The sequence below is a fragment of the Macrotis lagotis genome, chromosome 1, assembly GCF_037893015.1.
Source record: "Macrotis lagotis isolate mMagLag1 chromosome 1, bilby.v1.9.chrom.fasta, whole genome shotgun sequence".
Classification (NCBI taxonomy): domain Eukaryota; kingdom Metazoa; phylum Chordata; class Mammalia; order Peramelemorphia; family Peramelidae; genus Macrotis; species Macrotis lagotis.
Genome location: NC_133658.1, coordinates 10,663,966 through 10,689,729, shown reverse-complemented (window position 1 = coordinate 10,689,729; position 25,764 = coordinate 10,663,966).

Sequence of the window (25,764 nt, the reverse complement as noted above, 5' to 3'; positions counted from 1 at the left end):
AATGTGGCTCGATCACCACTGAGCACTTGAAATGGCCATATGTCTTTGACCCATAAATAGGGGCATCAGGACATCAAAAAAGTACTTTGGATCATTACTATTCAAATAATACTGAATTTCCTCTGTCTTCTTACTGAGCCAAGAATGTTTCATGTCTCTAAACTTCACTTGTATTTTACTTTTGATGAAGTTAAATGTTTCCTTCTTAGAAATGGATGAACAGGGCTGCTAGGTGGCACAGTAGATAAAGCACCAGCCCTGGAATCAGGAGTACCTGGGTTCAAATCCGATCTCAGACACTTAATCATTACCTAGCTGTGTGTCCTTGGGCAAGCCACTTAACCCCATTGCCTTGCAAAAAGAAAAAAAAAACTAAAAAAAGAAGGAAAAAGAAAAACAGTATATGGTGGCTGCTGAAGACAAAGCACCAGATAAAGTAAAATTGCTTCAAAATGTGAGCTTCTCTCAGAGAAGCATCTAAGATCAGATTACTGACTTAGAACAAGATTTTGAAAAAACACCGAAGGATTCTGCAGGAGATTTCCAATTTTTCACTGGCTTGAGAAGAGACAACGGCCATAACAAATATTGCCAACTGACCATTTTCATTCATGAGATAACCAGAGTTTGACAGGCAAGAGGAACTGCTGCCACTGAAAGCCATGCATGGCTTGTTCAAGAGACTTGTTTTATCAATGAAAAGACGTCATGTAACTTTTGAAAAATTAAGTGGCCTTACTACAAGTGGAGTTCCAGTCATGGTTGACTTGCCAAAAGGATTCATTGCATTTATCGAGAAAGAACAGAATCGTCTCTGTCTTGATCCAAATAATTTAATGAGAAGCCACTGTATCATACACCAAGAAAGTCTCTGTGCACAATCATTGTGACTCAACAATGTGATGTGAGTAGTAGAGCCAGGAATATATTTTGTCAAAAGAGAGTTTAACAGGCCCTCAGTTTAAAGAAGTTATTGAATAGTCTTGACTCTGAATATAAGAATCTTGTTTATCATCATTAAGTACGGTGGCTGAGTCTTCAGAACATGCTCATGAGGGTTTATGGGCTGTGGGAAGAAGTCAAATATTTCACAGAGATGTAGGAAAAATCTGTTGGGGAACTCAGTGATAGCAAGGGGCCATGTGATCTAGCATTCATGGTGAATATTGCCGATTATCTTTCAGAACCGAACATCAAACTTCAGGGCCCTAACTACTACTTTCTCAGCATCCCGCATCCAATTGAGAAAAATTAAGACTGTGCAAAGTACAACTCAAAAAGAATAACAGAGTGCCTTTCCCTACCCTGGAAGGACAAAAGTCTTCTATGACACTTGAATGTGCTGGTGAATATGTGAAAATAATTAAGGATTTAATGATTCAAGGGCATGAAAAGTAAACAAATGGAACATCTCTACAACATCATTCGATGTGGAACCAGCCGATATACCCGATAACGTACAAATACAAAATTATTCAGCTGCAAAGAGTTGATGAGCTGAAAGCCAAGTACACCAACCTCCCACTGCTTGAGTTCTCTAAAGTCTCATAGGCAATGATGAATTTCCTACTTTTAGAGGACATGAATTGAAATATGCCTCTGTGTCTGGAATAACTTACTGCTTCAGGTGCTCTCCAAACCTAAAACAGCCGTTGCAAATAGCAACATCATCAATAGCAGCTAGCATCCCATGCCTCACCAAAGAGAAGCCATGCCAGCCATCACATTAGGAGTGAATTAATTAAAATTTTGACCAACTATAGCAAGTTAATTTTGAAATCGATAATTTTTTATGACTTACAAATGATGTTATAAATATCCAAATTCTGGCAGAAAAAAATGTCCCCCACCCTTGCTATATGGAAATAAAATAGTAACGGTGACATAAATATTGTTACTCTGTCTCTGATCTTTTTAGAAAGGTCTTTATTGTTTCTTCCAGCTCCTTCTTGGATTGCAATGGGTTCTGTTTGACATTAAGGAAAGATATTTTTATTCCTATAATTTCTAGTATGTTGAACACAAATGAATATAGCATTTTGTTAAAGTCTTTTTTCACCTACTGATATAATCATGTATTTTTATTGTTTTTATTACATATGGAGTGTTTGTTTTTCCTTAAGAATGAACCAATCCTGCAGTCCTAAAATAAACTCAACCTAGTCATAGTGAGTAATATTTTTAAAACATTGCTAGAATTTCTATCTTAACATTCTATTCAATATATTCAACCTTACTCCCAAGAAAATATTCAAAGACCCAGGCTAGTGATCTGAAACCATAAGTTATAAGGACTTTTCTGTCCATAATCAAAATAAGAATTTAAACTGAGAGGATCCAAGGGGAACCAGAGAAGTTCAGATTTCTTGGGTAAGAACTGTTATGTGGATCTGAATCACAATTAAAATAGCCTCTGAAGGCTATAAAGAATTAGATCTATGCTTTACTTTGTTCCATCAATCAAGAATCACCTGGTTCTTTTTTATGGGAATATGTTATAATTATGCATAAATTTTAAATAGTTTTATTAAAACTACTCATTTGTCTCCCCAGTATCATAGAAATGTTAGTTCCTTTCTTTGAATGCCAGCTAATTTCTCATCTTCTGCAGGAAGTCTTTCCAGAACTTTCTTGATTCCAGTGCATTTCTTCTGTTAATTATTCCAATTGATTTTAAATTCAGCTCATTTGTGCATATCGATTTGCTTGGTGGTGTCTCCACCATTAGATTATAAACCCCTTGAGGAAAGGGACTACCTTTTTGCCTCTTTTTGTATCCCCCAGTATTTGACTACGCTGACACATGGTAGGTATTTGATAAATGTCTGTTGAATGAAAGACTCTAAATGGGCTTCATTCCAAGAAGTAGGTCAGTTCAATGGCAAGGGCAGTGACCTGGATCTGATTTGGAATCCTAGCTTTGTCATTTAACTAAACATATCACCTGGGCCTCCACCTTTTATCACTGAGTTTCAGTTACTTCATCTGAAAAATGAGAGGATTGGACCAGATGATAATTAAAGCCCCATCCAATTTTATATCTATTATTATGCCTTACAATAATGCCATCTTGGGGCGGCTAGGTGGTGCAGTGGATAGAACACCGGCCCTGGAGTCAGGAGTCCCTGAGTTCAAATGCGGCCTCAGGCATTTAATAATGACCTAGCTCTGTGACCTTGGGCAAGCCACTTAACCCCATTGCCTTGCAAAAAAAAAAACTAAAAAAAAAAAGAGATAGAGAGAAACAATAATGCCATCTTTTGTTGTTGTTATCTTCCTTTAATAAATACAAAAGCCTTGGATTTAAAGGCAGAAAACTTGAGTTCAAATACCAATTCTGATACTTAGCAATTATATGATCCTGGACAAGTTACTCAATGTCTCTGTAATTCACTTTCTTCATATAAAAATGAAAATACCCAAATTAGCAACTTCACAATGTCTTAGTGAATGTTAAAGCTCATTGACTGCTTTTTTCTTGAAAATGGAATACAAGCAAAGTACCTGTCTTGCTCGTCTCACTCTATCCCTCCATCTGAGGAGGGCTAGGTGGCACAGTGGATAGAGCACTGACCTTGAAGTCAGGAAGATGGGAGTTCAAATTCAGCTTCAGACACTTGAACTGTGACCATGGGCAAGTCACTTGGTTTGCCTGGTTTGCCTCCTATCTAGGGCCATCTCCAATCATTCTGATTTATATCTGGCCACTGGATCCAGGTGGCTCTGGAGGAGAAAGTGAGGCAGGGGACTTAGCACAGCACCCCCTCACTCAAATCCAATTCATGTGCTTGTCATGGCCTCACCTCCTTGATATCATGTTCCTCTTCGAGAACAAAGGACAAATATCATCCTCGATCTATCTATCCCTTGATCTCACCAATCTTATCATTATCAAGAACTGTGGGAATTTTTGACTGAAGGAAGGGAAGTAAAAGAGACAAATGGGGCAAAAATGAATTACCCCAGAGAAAGGGTTTGAAGGACAGAATGATGGTGCTGCTCCTTGCTAAGACCTAGCATTGAGTCTGATCATTCTTCTCTGTGATGGGCTGGCCAAGACCAAAATTGCTCAAAGGTCCCTGCCAGTGAATGGATAGCTAAAACCAAAGAATTAGGAATTCCAGTATTTTCCAAGGATATCAATTTATGTATCTGTCCCGAAGAAAGAACTTAGATTTCAAGTCTGAAATTTCGGTATCTTTTTCCCCCGTGTTTTTTTTTATATTTTACAAGGCAATGGAGTTCAGTGACTTGCCCAAGGTCACATGGCTAGGGTAATTATGAAGTGTCTGAGGTCTTATTTGATCTCAGGCCCTCCTGACTCCGGGGCCGGTGCAATTTTCTCTGCTCCACCTAGCTGCCCCTGAAATTTCCGTATCTTTATCTTCAGATAAAACTCTTCCCCTCTGGAAGAATGAGTCAAAGATCCAGTGGAGAATATTGTATTGTTCATACTCCTTCGCCCTCCCCCAGGGGAGTAGTTATGGGAAACTATACAAATTCACATTGTACATTTCTGAGGATTCATGGGGATGAAGCAGTTTATGTACTGTCTGGTGGACTGCCAGGGACTGGGTAAAGATATGGGATATGGCCTAGTGGGAAATATTTTATTATATGTTGTTTTATTGATATTATGTATCATTTTATTTGACTTTATGAAAAGCGTAAATACTTTATATAGTTAAAAATAGTCATCTGTTTCCATAGGGAATAATTCCATTATGCCAAGATCCCGTGACTGGGCCTCAGGGTGATATTCAATCCACAAAAACAGGTTTTGCCACAGAAAGCCCATAGGTGGTAGAGCTGAAGAAATACAAAATAGCCCCAAGACTATAGATTATAAGGCACACTGCAAGGTCACCTGTCACCTCTCTGACAACCATAAAGAATTGGATACTTTCCTGGCAGTTCCTTTTGCTAAGGTGAATACATGTAATTTTCCAAGAACAATGAAATAATAATGATTATAGTAATCATAATGAGCATTTTATAGAGTGCTTTCCATTTTGCTAAGCATTTTACAAATATTTTCTCATTTAATCCTCATGACAACACTCAAAAGAAGGCAATAGTACTATCTCAATTTTACAGTTAAGGAAACTGAAACAAAAGGGGCAAGTGACCTGCCCAGGTTAGATTGAAACTCAGGTCTTCCTAACTGAAGACCAACACTCTTTCCACAGTTACCTGGAACTTTTTTAACCAAATAGTTTCAAGCCAGTGACTTGCAATGCCATCTTGTGGTTTTATAAAGTATAGAATTTATTTGTGCCTTCCTAGGAACTGTGATTTGTCCATAAGAAATCACATATGAGATAGAATTCGGGAACACAGATAACCATAAAAACCCTAAAAAGTGGGTAAGACATACAAGAGGACTGGATAATGGATAGACAGGAGAAGCACTGCTCTGTCTGGCTACAGAATAATAAAGGAAACTGAGGAAAGACCTCAGCATTTGGCAGGAATTTACTTCCCTAGGAGAACTATATCTAGGCATATAATGTTCTTAGTTTAGGAATAGAATTGATAAAATAGAGAGAGTCAAGAGGAGAGTATGCTGGATATTAAAAGGACAGAAGTTCATACAATGTAAAATTGAGTTGGGGGTGGCTAGGTGGCACAGTGGATAGAGCACCAGGCCTGGAGTCAGGAGGACCTGAGTTCAAAAGTGGCCTCAGACACTACATAATTGTCTAGCTGTGTGACCTTAGGCAAGTCACTTAACCCCATTGCCTTAAATTAAAATATATATGTATATATTTTAATTTAATGTATATCATTGAGTTGAAGAAAGTGGAGAGATTTAGGGAGATGAGAAGACATGGTAGCTAGCTTCAATTATTTAAAGAGTTTCATGTGAGAGAGAGATTCCGTTTGGTTTGGAGGGGGGTGTTATTTCTTTATTCCAGAGACTTAAGCAAAGACCACTGGATTGAAGCTACCGAGAGGCATATCTAGGCTTAATGTGAAGAAACAACACAAGGTATGCCCAAATGGAACAGGTTGCCCTAGAAGCTGCTGATTCCCTCTCATTTGGAGGTCTTTAAGAAAAGTTGAAATATTAACTTTGTCCAAGATACTTGTCTTCTCCCATTAGAATGAAAACTCATTAGGGGAAGGTACTATTTAATTTTTATCTGTGGGGCAGCTAGGTGGCACAGTGGATAGAGCACCAGCCCTCAAGTCAGGAATACCTGAGTTCAAATCCAGCCTCAGACACTTAATAATTACCTGGTTGTGTGGCCTTGGGCAAGCCACTTAACCCCATTTGCCTTGCAAAAACCTAAAAAAATAAAATTAATTAATTTTTATCCGTGCAGTGATTAGCACACATTTTCCTGGGCAACTATGTGACCCAGTAGATAGAGTACCAGATCTGGAGTCAGGAAGACAAATCTTCCCGAGTTCAAATCTGACCTCAGATACTTTCTAATTGTGTGTCACTGGAAAAGTCACTTTATCTGATTTGCCTCAGTAGCCTCATCACTAAGAATGACTGGAAAAGGAGATGACAAACCACTCCATTATCTCTGTCAAGAAAATTACAGCTCATGATGAGTCAGGTGTCCAAAACTAACTAAATAGCAGTGAGCATAAAATAGATGCCTGTTGAATGAATTGATATGAATTTCAGTCCCAGGCAAAATACCTTCCACTCTCAGGTGGGGCAGTGTCCTCCAGTGAGGCAGAGAGTGGCCCCAGAAAGAATATTATCACAATGAATCTGCCTTCACGAGGTAGTTTCCAGAATCAGTATGGTTTTCAGGGTGACCATCCGGGAGTCTTGTGTGACATTATAAATGTATTTTATAATCACCAGGAGTTTTAAGTTTGATTTAATGAGATGGCTAAATCTGAATTAGGTATCAAATAATTACCAAATTGGCCCTCTTCAAGATTTAATAAAGATGAGCCATAGCCCCAGTTGCAATGCAATTAATTGCAAATTTTATCATCCATAAATGGATAATCACAGGCCCTACAAATCAACGTAGGCCAGGAGGCAAGATTTAGATGCTGTACTAACATCAAGACAACTAAAGCAGGTTAATTGGACAGCAATTAGTAAGTAGAGTGTTAATTGCCATCACAGTCTTATATTATGCAAATGAAATTACATTTCAATTAGCACTTTAAGAAATCAAATAATTCCAAATGTACAGTGGGACATGACAACAGAAGAAATTCTCTAGGGAGGTCAAAGAAACTCTGTAGCCAGCTGGGTCAAAATCCTGCTTTGGATGCTCACCACCTGTGTGACCTTGGGCTAGTCACTTACATTCCCTGGGCCTCAGTTTCTACCTTTATAATTCTATGCTCTAGCTCTTATTATCTTCTAGTTTTAGCTCTATAATCCTACGATGCGACCTACTGTAAGGAAATGTGGAATCGTTTTAATCAATGTTCTCAGTGGAAAGAAAACACTGTGAATCTGGTTGAAGTGACTCCAGACATCTCCAAAAAACTAAGTTGAATTCTAGTCCTGAATCACCTTAACCAAGACGGTCTTCAGCTGAGTTAATTAGGCCTGGGAGAAGAATATAGCAAAGAAGGAAAGCTGGTTGAGCTTCGCCATGTTTATTGAGTTGGCGAGATACCACCAGTCATGAAGTTGACTTTGTCTTCCCGGGTTTTCTCCCAATGTCTTGTGCAGATCAGTTGCTTAATTAAGGGTTATTGAATTGGATTACACTCAATCCTAAAATCCTAGAAACATAAATCTAGAAGTGAAATCAAAGTCCAGGCAGTCTAACCTTACAGATGAAGAAAATGAGGCCCCAACCAGGAGAAATGATTTGCCCAAGATTTCACAGATAATATGATACATACCCAGCATTCTAAATCAGGCCACAAGGTCAAAGAAATAGAAATCAAAAATGAGAGGGTCCTCAGAGTCATCTAGACTAAGCCCTTCATTTTATAAATGAGGAAACAGGTCCAAGTAAGTGGGAAGGAACTTGCTTAGAATGAAGAGTTTTGTGTCTCTTACAAAGTTTGTTAGCTTTATTTACACATTGGTTTTTTTTGCCTTCAGTAGAACGTAAAATATTTCTTACAATAGGACTTTTTGTCTTTATTCTCTCAGCAACTTAGCCAGAGTTTAGCATCAAGTCAATATTTCCCAAACACTTTTTGTATTGGATTGAGTTGAAATGGTTTCTGGTCAGTATCACAGAACATGGAATGACATTGGATGCACATACACACACACACACACACACACACACACACACACACATGCATGTGAAGTGCAATGGAAAGAGAAGATTTAAATTTAAATTCTGTTACTATCTGCATGGCCTTGAGCAGGTACCTTAACCTCTCTAGGTCTCATTTTCTGCACTTGGTGGGGGGGGGGGGGGGATCTAGAAAATAATCTAGAGAAATCTCACAAAAATTCTTGGAAAACCAAAACTCCTATTGAAGAGACTTCCAAGGAAAAGTTTCTAATTCATTTGGAAATGAAGATGTCTGGGGAAATGAAAACAGCCTCTCCATATTCTTCAGTCATGCCCACATAAGCACATGAAGATGATAACATAATTCAAGGGGCTGTTAAAAAATATGAGACATAACCCTGAGGTCCATAAAAGCCAAATGAACTGATCATCCTCTAAAAGTCATTTCAGGGCTTGGGTAGTTCTAATCATACAAGAATAAAAGATCTGGATGAAAAAAATTTTATTTCAAAAACTATATTTTAAAAATATATTTTATGGACAGCTAGATGGCACAGTGAATTGAGCACTGGTCCTGGAGTCAGGAGGACCTGAGTTCAAATCCTGCCTCAGACACTAAATTACCTAGTTGTGTGACCTTGGGCAAGTCATTTAACCCCATTGCCTTGCAACAAAAACAAAAAAAAAATAAATATTTTAAATAACTTTTCTCAAAAACCAGATTTCAAAGAGGGTCAGGGGACAACCAATAGTACTCAGCAGTGTTTCATTTGTCCTTTGTGTCTAACATGGTACTCAACAAATGTTTGTTACTCTACATAGCCATATCACCATCACCACCAGCCTCATTCATAGGGTCTTTAAGAAGTTACCGCCTGCAACTTTAAAGATCAGACACTAGGGAGGGCTATGGGGTTATAAATTTAGGGATTGGAGGAACTTGACCCACCATTGCTGTTTAACCTGGGTCTACAGTCCTGGATATGGTTTGAGTCACCACATTATAGTCAACTATCACTTAGAAGTAGCCGGGTAATATAAAGGGGATACAAAGAAGGACAAGAGTCAATCTCTACTCTCAAGGAGCTCATAGTCTATTGGAGGAGACCACAAGCAAACAATTATGGCAAAACAAGAGAGAGATGATAACCTGGAAATCACCTCAGAGGAAAAGTGCTCAGGAAAGGAGGACAGGGAAAGATTTCTTACAGGGAGCAGGACTTTGGTTGAGATGTGAAGGAAACCTAGGGAACCTAGGAAGAAGAAATAAGGTGAGAGAACATTCGAAGCATGAGGACAATGCCTACAATATGTCAATGGAATATGCTGTTAAAGGAACTACAAGGAGACCAGTGTCATTGAACTGCAGAACACAAAGGATTTTAAGGTGTAAAAAGATTGAAATGGTAGGAGGTGGCTAGGCTATGAAGAGTTTTAAAAGCGAAAGAAGGGATTTTATATTTGATCCTGGAGATTCTTTGGGGTCACAACAGTTGATTGAGTGGAAGGGAGATTGATGTATTGATGTGGTCAGAGCTGCATCTTAGGAAGGTAAGTTTGACAGATGAATGGAGTTGAATTAGAGTAGGGAAAGCCTTGAAATAGGAAGGCAATCCAGAAAACTATTGCAGTCGTCCAAGCATTAAGTGAGAAGGGTCCGTACCAAGATGGGTCAAACAGGCAGGTTGAGAGATGCTAGGAAGGTAAAAATAACAGAATTTGACAAGTGATTAGATATGGAGAGACAATATGTGTGAAAAGCAGAGCATGTCATCTAGGTTGAGAGCCTGGGTGATGTCTAACATCTTGGGAGAATATAAAGGGCACCCTCGATGTTAATAGGAAAACTAGGGAGGGGGATGTTTGCAAAGAAAGATTATGGCTTCAGTTTGGAACATTCAGCTCCAGATTCCTTATAGGTTGTTGGAGGTATGACTAGAGGTTTCTCTTCTTTCATTCTTTTTTATTTAATTATATGTGTGTTTGTTTGTCTTCCAATTGCATGCAAAGTTAATTTTCACCTATCGGCCTTTTGCAAACTTTTGAGTTCCACATTCTTCTACCACCCTCTCTTGCCTTCCCCCTCTCTATGGAGCAAAAAATCTGATTTAGGTTTTACACGTACAAATATGTCCAACAAATTTCTGTAACTGTCATGTTGTGAAAGAAGAATTAGAACTAAGAGAGGGGGAAGCCATGAGAAAGAAAAATACATAAAATAAGTTTTAAAAAGTGAACATAGTATGCTTTGTTCTGCATTCAGATTCCATACTATTTTTCCTCTGGTTGTAGATGACCTCTTCCTTAACAGGTCTCGCAGGATTGTTCTTAATCACTAAAGCTGTATCCATCAGAGTTGATCACCTCACAATATTGCTGATAATGTACACAATGTTCTCCTGGTTCTGCTTTCTTTTTTTAATTTTATTTATTTAAGGAAATGGGATTAAGTGACTTGCCCAAAGTCACACAGCCACAATTGTTGAGTGACTGCGGTCAGATTTGAACTCAGTCCTGACTCTAAGACAGGTGCTCTATCCACTGCACCACCTAGCTGCCCCTGGTTCTGCTCCCTTCATTAAGTATCATTTCTTGTAAGCCTTTCCAAGTTATTTCCTGAAATCTACCTGGACACCATTTCTTATAGACCAATAATATGTCATTATATTCCTATAACCACAACTCATTCAGTCATTCCCCCTCAATTGATGAGTATCCCCTCAATTTCCAATTCTTTGCCACTACAAAGAGGTGCTCTAAATATTTTTGTAACTGTAAGTCTTTTCCCCTTTTTTATAAGCTCTTTGGAATAAAGACCCAGGAGTGGTATTGCTGGATCAAAGGGAAGGCCTGGTTTTATTGCCTTTTTTGAAAATTACTCTCCAGAATGGTTGAATAAGTTCACAACTCCACGAGCTATGCATTTATGTCTCAATTTTCTCACATTCTCTCCAGTACTGATAATTTTCCTTTTTCAGCCAATCTAGTAGGCATGTGCTGGTACCTCAGAGTTGTTTTAATTTGCATTTCTCTAATCAAAAATGATTTGGAGCATTTTTATATGGCTATAGTTAGCTTTAATTTGTCATCTAAAAACTGCCTTTTCATATATATCTTAAACATTTATCAATTAGAGAATGACTTGTATTCTTATAAATTGGACTGTTATCTATATATTTTAGAAATGAGTCCTTTATTAGAAACATTAGTAAAAATCATTTCCCATCTTTCTGCATTCCTTCTAATCTTGGTTACTTTGGTTTTGTATGAGCAAAACCTTTTTAACTTAATGAAGTCAAAATTATCCATTTTGCATATTATTATTATTATGTTCTCTATGTCTTCTTGGGTTATAAAGTTCACATTCCATAGATCTGACAGATAAACTACTCCTTGTTCTACTAATTGACTCAAGGTATCTCCCTTTATGTCTAAGTTCTGTGTCCATTTCAACTGTCCCTTGGTATAGAGTGAGAGATGTTGGGCTTAGATTTCTTAGCAAGATTATAACCTGAAGAATAGAGCAGAGTTGAAGGTAAGTCATCTGGTCCAATCTCATCTTACAGACAATGAAAGGAATGTGGAGAAGGGAATAGACATTGTACCTAGGTCTAGAGAACATTTGTTCTTGTTGTTGCTGCCACTGCTGTTGCTATTTGGTCTTTTTTCTCATGTCTCATGCTTTGTGAGATCATCTGGGATTTTCTCGTGTCAATTGAACCAAACTGGACTCTTATCTGTGGATGGCCAAAGCCAAACAGAATAAGTAGGAGACAGGAAAGTCTGGATTCAAAAAGTAAATGACGTTCAAAGTGAGGGAAATTAGACCCATGTGCCAGGGTCCTACTTCTAGTAGGGGGACCCACTTTAGTATGACTGACCTTTGATTTCTATACTTGTGGTTAAATAGAGAGTCACAGTAGTGAGGCAACAGTGGTGAGGCTCTATAGCAACGAGGCACAATAGCAACAGTGTGGCAAGGTACAGTGACAAAAAAAACCCATTCTCAACAAAATTTCATGCCTGAGCTTGCTAATTCTTCCCCAAGCTCAAGGACCATCAGTTGCAGAATGTGAGTGAAAAAGCTTATTGTGATGCCAAACTCAGGGAACAACTTGCTTGCCGAATCTTAGTTCTGGAAAACAAAGTCTTTCCTAATATTTTGATATTTTGCAGAGACACTGGTTTGCCATTTCCTTCTTCAGCTCATTTTATAAATGAAGAAATTTAGACAAATAGGGTTAAGTGACTTGTCCCAGGGTCATGCAACTAGTAAGTGTCAGAGAACATTTCTGAAGTTATCTCATTCTGATTCCAGGTGCTTATCTACTATCTATTGCACTACCTAGTTTGCCCCCTATTGGCATGTGGTAGGCATTTAATGGCACACGGAATAGAATGCCAGATCTGGAGTCAGGGAGACTCATGAGGCAGAGTTGAACATAAGCAAAAAATTCCTGAACAACAGTAACAGGGAATATATAAATGTTAGTGATTATTATTACTGCCTTGTTAAATTTAAAAGACAATTGTCATCAAGGAAGTTATATAACAGAAGTTCATGGTTCCATACACAACACTCTTTTTGTATCAAATAAATAGGAATCATTTATTAAAAACTTACTATGTGCTAGGCATTATTAAACACTTTATATATTTTGCATATTCAAAGATAAAGTTTGATGATGATTGATCAGTATATAACAACAAATTGTTTAATACCCTTTAAGAAGAAGATAGGAGATAATTTCCAGTAGTTTAGGAGAGAGAAGAGATTAGAGGCCATAAGCAAAGTATTTAGTAGGAGAAGGACTTTAGTGGAGATGACAAGAGCATGTTTTCTTAGTCTGGGAAATAATCTATGAAAATGCCTGGAGGTGAGAGAAAACTGAATTAGGTCAGGAAAGATGTAAGATCTAGTCTGAATGAAATTCAGAGTGCCTTGAGGGAAAAAGAATAAAACCGGATCAAAAATGTAGAGTGTATTCAGGTTGTGGACAGTCTTAAATGCCAATCTAAGAAGTTTGTTTTGTCTACAAATTATAGGGAACCACTAAAGATTTTAGAGTACGGAAGTGACACGGTTAGACCTGCTGCTTAGGAAAATTATTTGGAGAGTTGTATGGAAGCTGTTCAAAGTTGCAGCATTAGGAGAAAAAATTCTCTCAGGGTGAGATACACATTACTAGGAACATATTGTGGCTGCTCTTTTTTGCAAAAGACAAGGTATAGAAAAAATTTAGCTAGTCATCCGGTTTGAAATTTCTAATTAAAATGATTTAGTGCCTTCATTTTTTCTACATTTTCCCAAGGTTTGCTGATGACTGAAGTTATGTAATGGAGCTTTCAAGGTTTTAAATCTGCTAATTAATCTCTGCGCCTATACAATAATCTGAAGCAATAAACCATGAAACTCAAAGGAGTATAGAAAATGTCAGATGGATTAACCCTGGCATGTCCAGCTTCTTTCCACCATCTACATTGATAATCTGGGTCTACGAGGAATTTATTCTCTCATTCCTTCCTTCCTTCAACACACATCTCTACTCAACCCTTGCTGTGCTTGGCCCTATAGAAACTATGGAGATGGTCCTTATCATCATTAACCTTTTCATGAAGAAGGGTGAAAAATCATGTACTTAGTATGGCAGATTGAAAAAGTCTCTCGTTTTTCTTGCCCTGTTGTTCTTGTCTCTGCTCTAGACATGGTCCTCTTCCTCCTTGGTAACCCCTGCCTTTCCATGATTTTTATGTAGCTTTTAGTTTCCTTGCTAGAAGATTCTACCTCCCATGCTGTCTATGGGACATCTCCCGGTCTGTAACATCAGAGGTGACAAATTAATCAAATATGGCTGAGTAAAACCATACCTCTCCCCATCAAAGCCCTAGGCTTCTTAAATCGGGGTCATGGACCCAAGAGTGCCACCTATGAAAGTCAGGAAGAGAAAAGGGAATGGGGTGAGAGTTTGGTATAAAAATGCATTGAGTCCAGGAAGTGATCTCTGACAAAATGATAATTAACTTTTTCCTCTTGGATATCATGGAGTGCTAGCTGTTTACAAAATCCAAAATTGAAGGGCGGCTAGGTGGCATAGTGGATAAAGCACCAGCCTTGGAGTCAGGAGTACCTGGGTTCCAATCCGGTCTCAGACACTTAATAATGACCTAGCTGTGTGGCCTTGGGCAAGCCACTTAACCCCATTTGCCTTGCAAAAAAAAAACTAAAAAAAATCCAAAATTGAATCTTTCTATGTCTCTGAAGCTACTTTCCTGATTTAACTACAGACACTTCAGATCCCCAGAGTAAGACTGCTGCTCCATCTCCCTTCAGGGTTTTAGTGGGCAGTTAGGTGGCACAGTGGATAGAGATCACTGGCCTTGGAGTCAGGAGGTTGGAAGATCAAATCTGGCCTCAGATGCTTAACACTTATTATGACCTTGGGCAAGTCACTTAACCCTGATTGCCTTGTATTCAGGATTATCTCCAGTATCCTGATTCCTATCTGGCCAATGGACACCATTGGCTCTGGAGAAGAAAGTGAGGTTCATGACTTGGTTCACCATCGTCACTCAAGCCCAGCTCATTTGCTTGTCATGGCATCACTTCCCTTGATGTCATGGCTTTCTTGGATAAAGAAGGACTAAAACAAAAACTAGTAACAACCCTAAGGGCTTGTGGAATTCCTCCAGTGCTCTGGCTCTTCGCACCATCTGACACATTCCCCACCAAATATGATTGACTTTAAGATCTCTTCAATGATATCAATACCAGAGATTAGCGTATTTATATAATTTAACCAGCTTTTATGAGTTACAATTAGTTTTTATAAAGGGAGATCTACTAAAAAAGATGTAGCAAAAATGGCATGGTCCCCACTCCCCACAACTCAATCCCATTTTACCTTGATTGTCTTAATCCCTGGCAAAAGTAGACTCAGTTAAAGTAGTTGCTACCAAATATTCCCTTCATTGGATTTATTTCTGGCCACAGCAATAACAAGTTACAGCTTCCAGCTCAATCCGTTGATGGACTAAATCAAGTGGGGTGGTCACTCCTGGATTTGGCTCCTTCTGCTACTGGCAGACACTTCCATAGACTTCCAGTGCTGGGTCTCTGGCATATCAAAGTACAGGAAGGAAGGAAGGAAGGAAGGAAGGAAGGAAGGAAGGAAGGAAGGAAGGAAGGAAGGAAGGAAGGAAGGAAGGAAGGAAAGGAGGGAGGGAGGGAGGGAGGGAGGGAGGGAGGGAGAGAGGAAGGGAAGGAAGGAAGGGAGGAAGGAGGGATGGAAGGAAGAAAGGGAGGAAGGAAGGAAATAAAGAAAGAAGGAAAGGAAGTGAAGGAAAAATTTATTGAGTGTTTACTGTGTGACAGTCACTAGAAATACAAACCCAGGCAAAAAGAAAGTTAGTCCCTATCCTCAAGGAGCATATATTCTAATGAATTAAGAACACATAAAAGACAGTTTAAAGGATGGAGGAAGGGGGGGGGGGGGGTAAAGTGCATAGTTGTGAAATCTCCAGGAAGACAGGAAAAGAGATGGAAAGAGAATGAAGCCAGAGCCAACCTAAGGTCCCAGGAGGACAGGACCTATGTAAGAAGGGAGGTGGGCCATACAGAAGTCAATTCCATTGCTACTTGACAGGGACCATTCATATCCTTATCATTACCAATAGCATTTCTCTGGTGCCTTAAGATTTAAGGGGATTATCTGGGGATTATCTCATTCGATACTCAACATCCCAGAAGGATAGGTACTATGATTATACTCATTTGACAAATGAGGAAACTGTGGCCAGGAGAAATTAAATGACTTGTCCAGGGTCACACAACTAGTCAATCAGCATTTATTAACTAGTCAATCAAGTACTATGCTAATAAATTTAGAAAATGCAAATAAGAAAAAGAAAGACAGTCTTTGCCTTTAAGGTACATGCAATTAAAAAAGGAAAGACACCCCTTAAAAAGAAGCTAAAAAGTGGGGGGGGCAGAGGGGAGAAGGTTACTTGAAAGCTAATAAAGAAGACTAAAAGGTGTTCAACTGGTAGAAAATGAGGGTTAGGTAACTAGTAAGTCCCTGAAGTGGAGTTGGAAATCATGTCCCAAGTCCAAGCTAGCACTCTTCCCCACTGCACCACCTCTCTAATACTAATATTACCACCTCCTCTGAATCAGGGCCAAAATATTGCCCTCATGAGCCTGCATTTTCAAAATCAAGTTCATGCCTCCCACCATCACCACTATGCGTCTTGGATGCAGGAAACCTCTACTGCTCCTGTCCTGAGCTTGGGAGTCTTATTAGCCATTCCCATGCTATAATTTCTTTTTCCATTTCTATAATAGAGGCTTCAGTTGCTGCCCCTTCCTTGAGAAAATATCTTACCCCAATATCCTTCCTTTGCTGATAAGCCTCTCCTTCTGGGCTCCAAGTTATAGTGTGATGCTTTGCCTTGGATCAACTAAAAGGTTCCAAATAAAGCCCAATTACTTCCAGGACTCGATAATCAATCTGGTTCTTCTGTGATGCTCCAAATCACTGCCTAAAACTGACTCACATTTAAGAAAATATCCTTCCTGACAGGAGAATATGCATTAGTGAACAATTTAAAAGTTATCAATTACTATTGAATTTCATTTCGCAGATGATGGAATGCCTGGGTGCTAGGCCTTCTATAATCCACAAGAACTGTAGGAAGACAGATGCTCAAAGCTCAAAGGATCTTCGAAATCATCTAATATCAACTCTACCTGGTGAAGCATTTCCCTCTACATATCCTCAATTAGTGGCCATCCAGGCTCTGGAGATTTTTTATTGTCACTGTGAAAGAGCAGTTTTGAATGTCTAGGGAATCAAGAATAAGGGGCAGATTGAAACTGTGAAACATTAGAAGGATTTCTGTAATCTCCCATACAGAAAAGCAGTGGATTTGAAAGGGAGGGTGAGTTTGAGGAGAAAGGTAATATAATCATAATTCCTCTGTGTCTTCTCATCTTCACTGAAAAAGGAAAAGAGGTGAGGAAAGGCACCCATTGATCAGCATTTAGATTTAAATAAAGAATGCAGGAATTTCACCTAGGCAAGATTTATTGGTATATTTGGGTCATGCCAGGCTAGGGACCCAATGTAGACTCATTAGTGAATGTGGCTAATCCTTCAACTGAAAGATCTCAGATGACAGCTTCCCATAGACATAGTGGGTTCATTCTACAAATGTATCTATCATCGGGAATGTATGGCAACCTTCAGGACCAGGAGCAGAGTAACCAAGGGGTCTCACTCTGGGGTAGATGGGTTGAGGAAAGAGAATATTCCATGAATAAGGGACAGTCAGAGAAACTATCTAGTGTCTTGTTAAAGAAATAACAAGACCACCATGGTCATTGGATTGAAGCATATAAGGGTATAAGGGGTAAAATAAAAAAGACTGGCAAGCTAGAGAGCAAGGACAATTGTGGAAGCAAATTTTTTTTGCAAGACAATGGGGTTAAGTTGCTTGCCCAAAGTCACACAGCTAGGTCATTATTAAGTGTCTGAGGTCGGATTTGAACTCAGGTCCTCCTGACTCCAGGACCAGGTGCTCTATCCACTGCATCACCTAGCCAACCCAGAAGCAAATTTTATATTTGATCCTGGAGTCATGGGGAGTCATTGGAGTTTATTGAAAGGGGGAGGGTTACCTGATCAGATCAGTACTTTGGAAAGATTTTTTAAATGTTAAAATTCATCAGAACTGAAATTAATATAATGAACAATCTTGGTTTCACAGAAGTAGTTTAAAAGCAAAAGCAAAGTGATGATTACAGGTACACACTGTCCGACATGATCATTGTTGCTCTGTGATGAGAGGGTTCTGCTGTGGAGGACTAGAGACTGATTATAGTCATTTTAAAAGCATCAGTAAAACACTTTTCAAATGAAAAAGAAATTAAAACCCATTTCCATGATCTCCGAAATGAATGGTACAGCATGGTAACATCCATCATTAGTTTGCAAGGTACTTCCCTTAAAGATAAAGTTGTCCTAAACACTGGTAACAAATTCCCCTCTGTCTAAGCTAATACTCTTCAAAGAAAATCACCTGAGGGATGGCTAGGTGGCACAGTGGATAGAGCACCGGCCCTGGAGCCAGGAGTTACCTGAGTTCAAATCCACCTCAGACACTTAATAATGACCTAGCTGTGTGGCCTTGGGCAAGCCACTTAACCCCATTGCCTTACCAAAAAGAAAAAAAGCCTAAAATTAATTTTTAAAAAAATCACCTGAATAACCTTGTCATTTCTATTTTTCCTTTGGTGACCAACCCAGCTGCTCATGAAGCCTCATTTCCCCAGTCTAATGCTAGAAACTATCATTTCCTATCACAAAGGATGAGGAAAGTCCAGGTAATGGAAGCTGATAGCATGGTATAGAAAGAGTTCTCCACCTGTTTGGGGCTTAGGGTTAAGGTCACAGCATCTTCTAATCACAAGGAACCATTTCCCTTTGCTGTGATTCTTATCAACCAAGAGCTAAATTAGACAGGTAGAAGATGTCTTAAAGAGCTGCCTCCAAGCAAATTGCAGATTCAAAAATTAGACAATGGCAAAGTTAGTGGCTTATTCTATCTTTGTTCCAATCTAATGTAATGATTTAGGGTCCTAGATATTCCTTCTGCCTCCGATCCTGATTGCGTCTCCTGCATTGCAGTTTCAGGAAAACCCCAGTTGCTATATTTCAGTTTTATGCTCATCTCCTCCATAGCCTCAGCAACTGTCTTACAACCAAGCACATCACTTTTCTTCCAATTCAGGAACCAGGGACCATGATCAAATCAACTTTGTCATTTTTCCCAAATGATTTATGAGAAGAGTGTGAATGAGGTCGCCTAGTTTCTTTTCTTTTGGTGTAGAAATGCGCAGGAATTGGTGAAAAATCAAATTCTTGGTGTGTTGGGTAAAGACAATTTAGAGTTTCATGACAACTATCACATGGACTAATGCTCCTTGAATTAATAACCTTTTATAAATCTAACTAATCTATTTGGGCGTGGGTTATAGAATGCAGTTTGTTAGCCAGGCCAAAGAAAGAGGGAATTCCCAATGGAATTTATATAAAAAATCAAGTAGAGGATCTCAAAGCCCAAATAAAGTTTGATAGAATAACAGGAGGAAAACGGGGAAAGGGAAGGAAATTGTCTTTAAATTCTATTTTTTCTCTGTTTTTTGCAAGGCAATGGAGTTAAGTGACTTGCCCAAGGTCACACAGCTAAGTAATTATTTTGTGTCTGAGGCCACATTTGAACTCAGCTCCTCTGAACTCCAGGACAGGTACTCTACACTGCTTCGCCTAGATGCCCCTGTCCTTAAATTCTTTATAAATACATATATAAAATTTTTCTGACTGTCAAAAATGTGATATTGATAACCACTTATCTATAGGTGAGAAAGTAGAAATTCTAGATTATCTTTTAACTCCATTCTAATTCATATTTTGATTCAATAAACATCTTTTGAAAGCATATTATTATATTCAGCGTGCTGTGGTAGATAATAGAAGGTATAGATGCATATAGGTGCAATAGTTGGGCTATTTCCTCAGGATGGCTATGTCCCCCCCCATAGGTTCTAGAGTGCCCTATGGATTATTACTCTTAAAATTATTGTTCACAAGTTCCTTCCAGGCTACTTCCCTTTGGCAACCAGCCAGGAGGCACAATTAGCTTTTAGCAAATGCATTTACCTACAAAAAGCTGCAAAAATTTCCCCTGAGAAAACTGGGGCACATCCTCCCACAAATACACAGAATCCATGAAAAGAGTGGGTGCAAACAAAATGCACTGAGAATGAGGTCTATGTGTGAGGAATACATATGTCAAGGTAATTCAACTCCAAAACGACCTACAGGATTTAAAGGTCTTTTCATCCTCGCATAACTCCTGTGGCCAAACTCTCTATTGCCAGGGCTAGCATTGGCAATAACCTGCTCTTTTCTTGAAGGAATGATAGTCCTTGAATCTGTTTTCTCTCTTGGGGGATGGTCTCTCTCTGGATCTCTCTAGATTGCAAGTCAGTGCTTCTTCACCTGAACTTCTTTCTCTTTTATATTGACTTTGCTACTACTGGAATATACGGGGAGAGAGAGAGAGAGAGAGAGAGAGAGAGAGAGAGAGAGAGAGAGAGAGAGAGAGAGAGAGAGAGAGAGAGAGAGAGAGATGAAGGGGAACTTAATATTATCAAGTTCAACTTCTTCAGTTTAAAAATAAGGAAACTGAGGCAGGCAGAGGTTAAGTGACTCCGAATGATCCTCACAGTCATTAAATATATGAATTTAAATTTAGGTCTTACTGACTTCAACTTACTATTCATTGAGTTACTTAGTTGTCTCTGGGGTTTTACCTTTTTGATGAGTATATCTATTGCTAAATACTATGGTTGATGAATCCTCTCCTCCAAAGGGATCTCATTTCACAATTGCTCCAAGACTTGACTATACCTAATCCTCAAATTGCTGAGGACCTTGCATCCTAAGTGGCATAGTGGATAGGTGGCACTTGGAGTCAATAGGATGGGAGTTTGAATCCACCCTACCTGAGCCACTTGGGTGTTACTAGCTATGTGACCTTGGGCAAGTCACTTAACCCTGACTGCCTCAGTCATCCTGAGATTCATATCTAGCCACTGGACCCAGATGGCTCTGGAGGAAAAAGGGAGACTGGTGACTCCAATTCATGTGCTTGGCATGGCATCACCTCCCTGCTGTCATGGTCTTCTTCAAGAATGAAGGATAAACATTATGCCTATGAGGCTGTAAAAACTTGCATCACCACATGTTTGTTTCCTACTTGCTTTCATCCAATGACCAACACCCTATAATCCCTTCGAGTTGCTGAAGGTACTTTTTATGGAGTTGTAAGGGGAAAAAACTATAATCCCTAAGTCAGAAAGTCTTGGGTTCAAATTCTGACCCCCTCAGAGATAATGCTTTGTGACTTCAGGCAAATCACTTAAATGCTTTGAGTCTCAGTTTCCTCATCAGTCAAAGACAAGAGCCAAGGACCTCTAAGGTCCCTATCAAAATGTAAATCTATAATCCTATGATCCTATGCCCTACCTTCATCCACCATATCTTACTATGGGCTTCTTTGAAAACTCCCTCAACTAGGATTCCCTTTTATATGAGAATCAGAAAGGACACGAATCCTCTTCTCAAGAATTTTGTGGTCTAACAGGGGAAGAACAAAGACCTAGATTTGGGATACTGAGGAGAATAAGATAAGGTCAAAGAACACAGATATGCTGTGATTTGCGACTTTTTGATGTGACGAGCAACAAAAGCTTCTTTTATTATCTAAAGAAGTAAGGAAAGGAGAGAGGAGCTGCCAAAGGACTTATTCTCACCCATCACTTTTTTCATTACATGGAGAGACTCCGAGTGCATTGGGAGATATTGTTTTGCTATCAAACAGTCGTGGCTCAGGCTCAAGTGTCAAGCCAACAATCTAGCTAGCTGACACTGCAGGAAATGGGATAAAAAAAAGGCAAGGTCGCTAATTTATCAATCACTTGGATGAAGGTCTGGGTGTCATGGCGATCAGATCTGTAAGGGGCAGGAAATGGGAAGGATGACTTATACCCTTGATGACAGAGTCAGGATCAAAAAGACTCCTCGGGGCAAGTTAGAATAATAGCCTGAATCAAATAAGGAAAAATGGGAAGGAAAAAGAACATGCTTTAGCTCAAAAGTCAATACCCTTTGATCCAGTAATACCACTACTAGTTCTGTATCCCAAAGAGATTATAAAAAGGGTGAAAGGATGCATATGTTCAAAAATATTTATAGCAGCTCTTTTTGTGGTGACAAAGTATTGGACATTGAGAGGAGGCCCATTATTGGGGAATGGCTGAACAAGTTATGGTATAGGATTATAATGAAGTACTATTGCCCCATTAGAGATTATGAGCAGGCGAATTTCAGAAAAACTTGGAAAGATTGACATGAACTCATGCAAAGAGAGAACCAGGGAAATATCGTGCACATTAATAGCAATATTGCATGATGATCAACTATGATAGACGTAGCTCTTCTCAACAGTACAGTGATCCAAGATTATTCTCTTAGACTTGTGATGGAAAATGTCATCCATAGCCAGAGAAAGAAATGGGGAGTCTGAATGTAAACCAAAGGAAACGATTTCACACTTTGAAATTTATTTATTTATTGCTTTTTCTTCCTCATGGTCTTTCCTTTTGTTCTGCTTCTCCTTTCACAACATGACTATTATGGAAATATATTTAACATCATTGTACATTTATAACTTCTGTCAGATTACTTGCTGTCTTGAAGAGGGGAGAAAGGGAAGAAAGGAGAAAAATGGAATGGAGGGGGAATAAAATTCTATTAACTGGAAAAATTCTATTAACTGGAAAAAAATCAACTGCATTAAAATAGAATGGCAAGGAATGGTGGCCCTGAAATGGCTAATGTAATCTTGAAGTTGTAATATTAGTCCTCAAGGTCCCTACAAGTCATCACCAGGTCATCAAAAAAGCAATGCTATCTTGGACTGAGGTGGAAAATAACAGGGTTCAAAAACAATAGTCATACTAGACTTGAACCTTCTCATTTCTTACCTGGAGTATAATGCTCATTCCCAAGTAGCTGAAAGCATCTAAGTAGTGAGTGGACAAAGCATTGAATCTGGAATCAGGAATACCTGAGTTCCAAACCAACTTCAGACATTCACTAGTTGTGGGACCCAGGTTAATGCAATTTGATCTCTGATTGCCTCGGTTTCCTTAACTACAGTTGAGGATAATGGTAGCACCTATCTCCCAACGTTGTTGTCAAAATCATCTGAGATAATATTTGTTTAGCAGTTAACACACCGCGGTATAGAATTGATGTAGTTTAGGTTAATTCTGACCCAAGGTAATAGAATTGACCTTTGGGTCCTTTATGACAAAAAAAAAAAGGCTAAAAGTGGACTTGGTTTTTGTGGGGGTTGTGTTTGTCTTAGTCTTTTGGCAGGAAGTTGCTGCCTAAAGACCTCAGCAAACCTGCTTTCCAACTGTTTCCAACCTTCTTATTGGTAGTCTTTATGTTCCTGAACTGCTTCAACCAAAGGGTAATAGAATATGATATTATTCAAAGAATTGGTTAGTCAAATTGTGGCTTTGAACCATGGGGTTGCCAAAGGATCCATTGAGCCAAATGAAGAATAGCAACCCAGACACCAAATGCTTTAAATCTAGCTATTCCACATTGGATCTGGAGTTGGAGTTTCTCCAGAGAGAAGTGTAAGAGAGTATACCTGGGGGAAATGATTAAGTCATGTTCTTGTGTTCCCAGAAGGAAGAAATAGGAAAAAGAAGTGTAGAAGGTACCCAGAGATAGATTTCCTTCCCTGCAGAATATGGAATGAATTGTCTTGAGAGCTTTGGAAGTAGGGAACTCTCCATCACTGGAGATTTTCAAGGAGAAACTTCATGACTAGGCAGAATGTTTTAGATGGAATTCCTGCATCAGATTACTTTTTGAGTTATCTCTCTTTTCTTTTTTGATGACTATTTTGCATCTCTACATTTAATTTATTTATTTATTTTCACATTAATACAATAGTCTTGATGTAAAGGTAAATATAATGCCCCCTCCCCCCACAAAGATTGAGAAATCTCAAGAAAATTGGTGAGAGAGAAAAAGTTTACTTCCATCTGTATTCAGACACCATCAGCTCTGTCTCTGAGATGGATTGCCTTCTTTATCTGAAGTCCATCAGAGAAGTGGCTTCAATATTTTTCCCACAGTTGCTATGGCTAGCTGTATTTCCCTCCATCCTATTCCTCCTCGCTCCCATTTATTCTATTCTATTCTCTCTCTCTCTCTCTCTCTCTCTCTCTCTCTCTCTCTCTCTCTCTCTCTCTCTCTCTCTCTCTCTCTCTCACCACATGCCTCCTCAAAAGTGTGTTGCATCTAACTGCCCTCTCCCAAAATATTCCCTCTCTTCTATCCCCTATGTGCCCTTCCTCTCCCCTCCCCCTTTCTCCCATCTCTTTCCTCTCCTTCTTCCTCTAGGGTAAAAAGATTCTTATACCCAACTGTGTGTGTATGTAATTTCCTCTGAGGCATCTTCCAACACACACTATGGTTGTAGGATAAGAAGCTACTAAGAATTTTTAAACAACCTTTCTTATGAAAGGAAATGGGGTTGCTTGAGTCTGGAGAAGACTTGCAGGGTGTGGGGACCTGTGTGTCTCAATTGTATACTAGAACCTTAAAGACTTTTAAGAAAAGGAATAGATGGGGCAGCTAGGTGGCACAGTGGATAAAGCACTGGCCCTGGAGTCAGGAGTCCCTGGGTTCAAATCCGACCTCAGACACTTACTAATCACCTAGCTGTGTGGCCTTGGGCAAGTCACTTAACCCCATTTGCCTTGCAAAGAAAAGAAAAAGGACTGAAGGACCACTTAATAAGTAGGTTAGAGTGGGGATTTCTTTTGTCTATGGATTGGACCCTTTTGTAGAATTTGGATTAGTAAAAATGGGTAAGTAGACATTTTTCACTGTGGGATGTTTGGTTACCAGTTTTTTTGTTACCAGAATTTTTCCTTAGCTCATATCAGGGAGGGAAGTCTGTGAGAAGGGAAACCCCTCTGTCATGTGGCTGACTCTTAGAGGTAGGAGGGGAGTCTGTCAACATTACCAGAGGACCAGAGGAAATGAGATGGGTACAAACAGACCAATATCAAGAAAGAAGAAATAACATATAATGGGTTAATAATAAATTTTATTTATAGAGTACTTTAAGGTTGGCAAATCTCTCTTGATTCAATATAGTTAATGCACTGAGACTGGACTTGGGAGCCCTGCGTTCAAATCCTACCTCAGTCTCTAGGTGTATAACCTTGGTCAAATCATTTAATCTCAGGTCTCCATTTCCTCCTCTCTACAATGACTTAATAATAGTACGTAGTATTCAGAGAGTTGAGGTGCGACTGAACTGAAGCAGTGCTAACAGCTGTCATTTATATAGTGTCATAGGTTTGTAATGTTCTTCATAGATATGACCTAATATAAGCCTCATTTCAACCCTAGGAGGTCGATCCTTCTTTACTTGTGATTTTACAAAGGTCAAACGCTACTCACTGTTTCTCTAGGCTAACGAGAAAATACATAGAGAATTGAATCCAGACAGTAAATAACAAATAGACATCTTGGTTTTCAAGTCAGGATCAGTGTTATCCTCCAAATCTCTTCAAAATGTTTCATATCAACTTTGTATAAATGTGTATTTTGTCATCACATTCCCTATTAGAATGAAAATTCTTTACAGGCAGGAAATGCTTCGGTTTCTGCTTATCTTTTTGAGGGCCCCCACTAAAAGTGTACCAATTGGAGCATCTAGATGGCACAGTGAATAGAGAACCAGCCCTGGAGTCAGGAGGACCTGAGTTGAAATCTGACCTCAGACACTTAATAATTACCCAGCTGTGGGATCTTGGGCAAGTCACTTAACCCCATTTGCAAAAACCTAAAAGTTTATTAAATTGAGTGAGCAGGTTTGGGCTTAATCATGATCCAGATCCAATATAACAAATCAG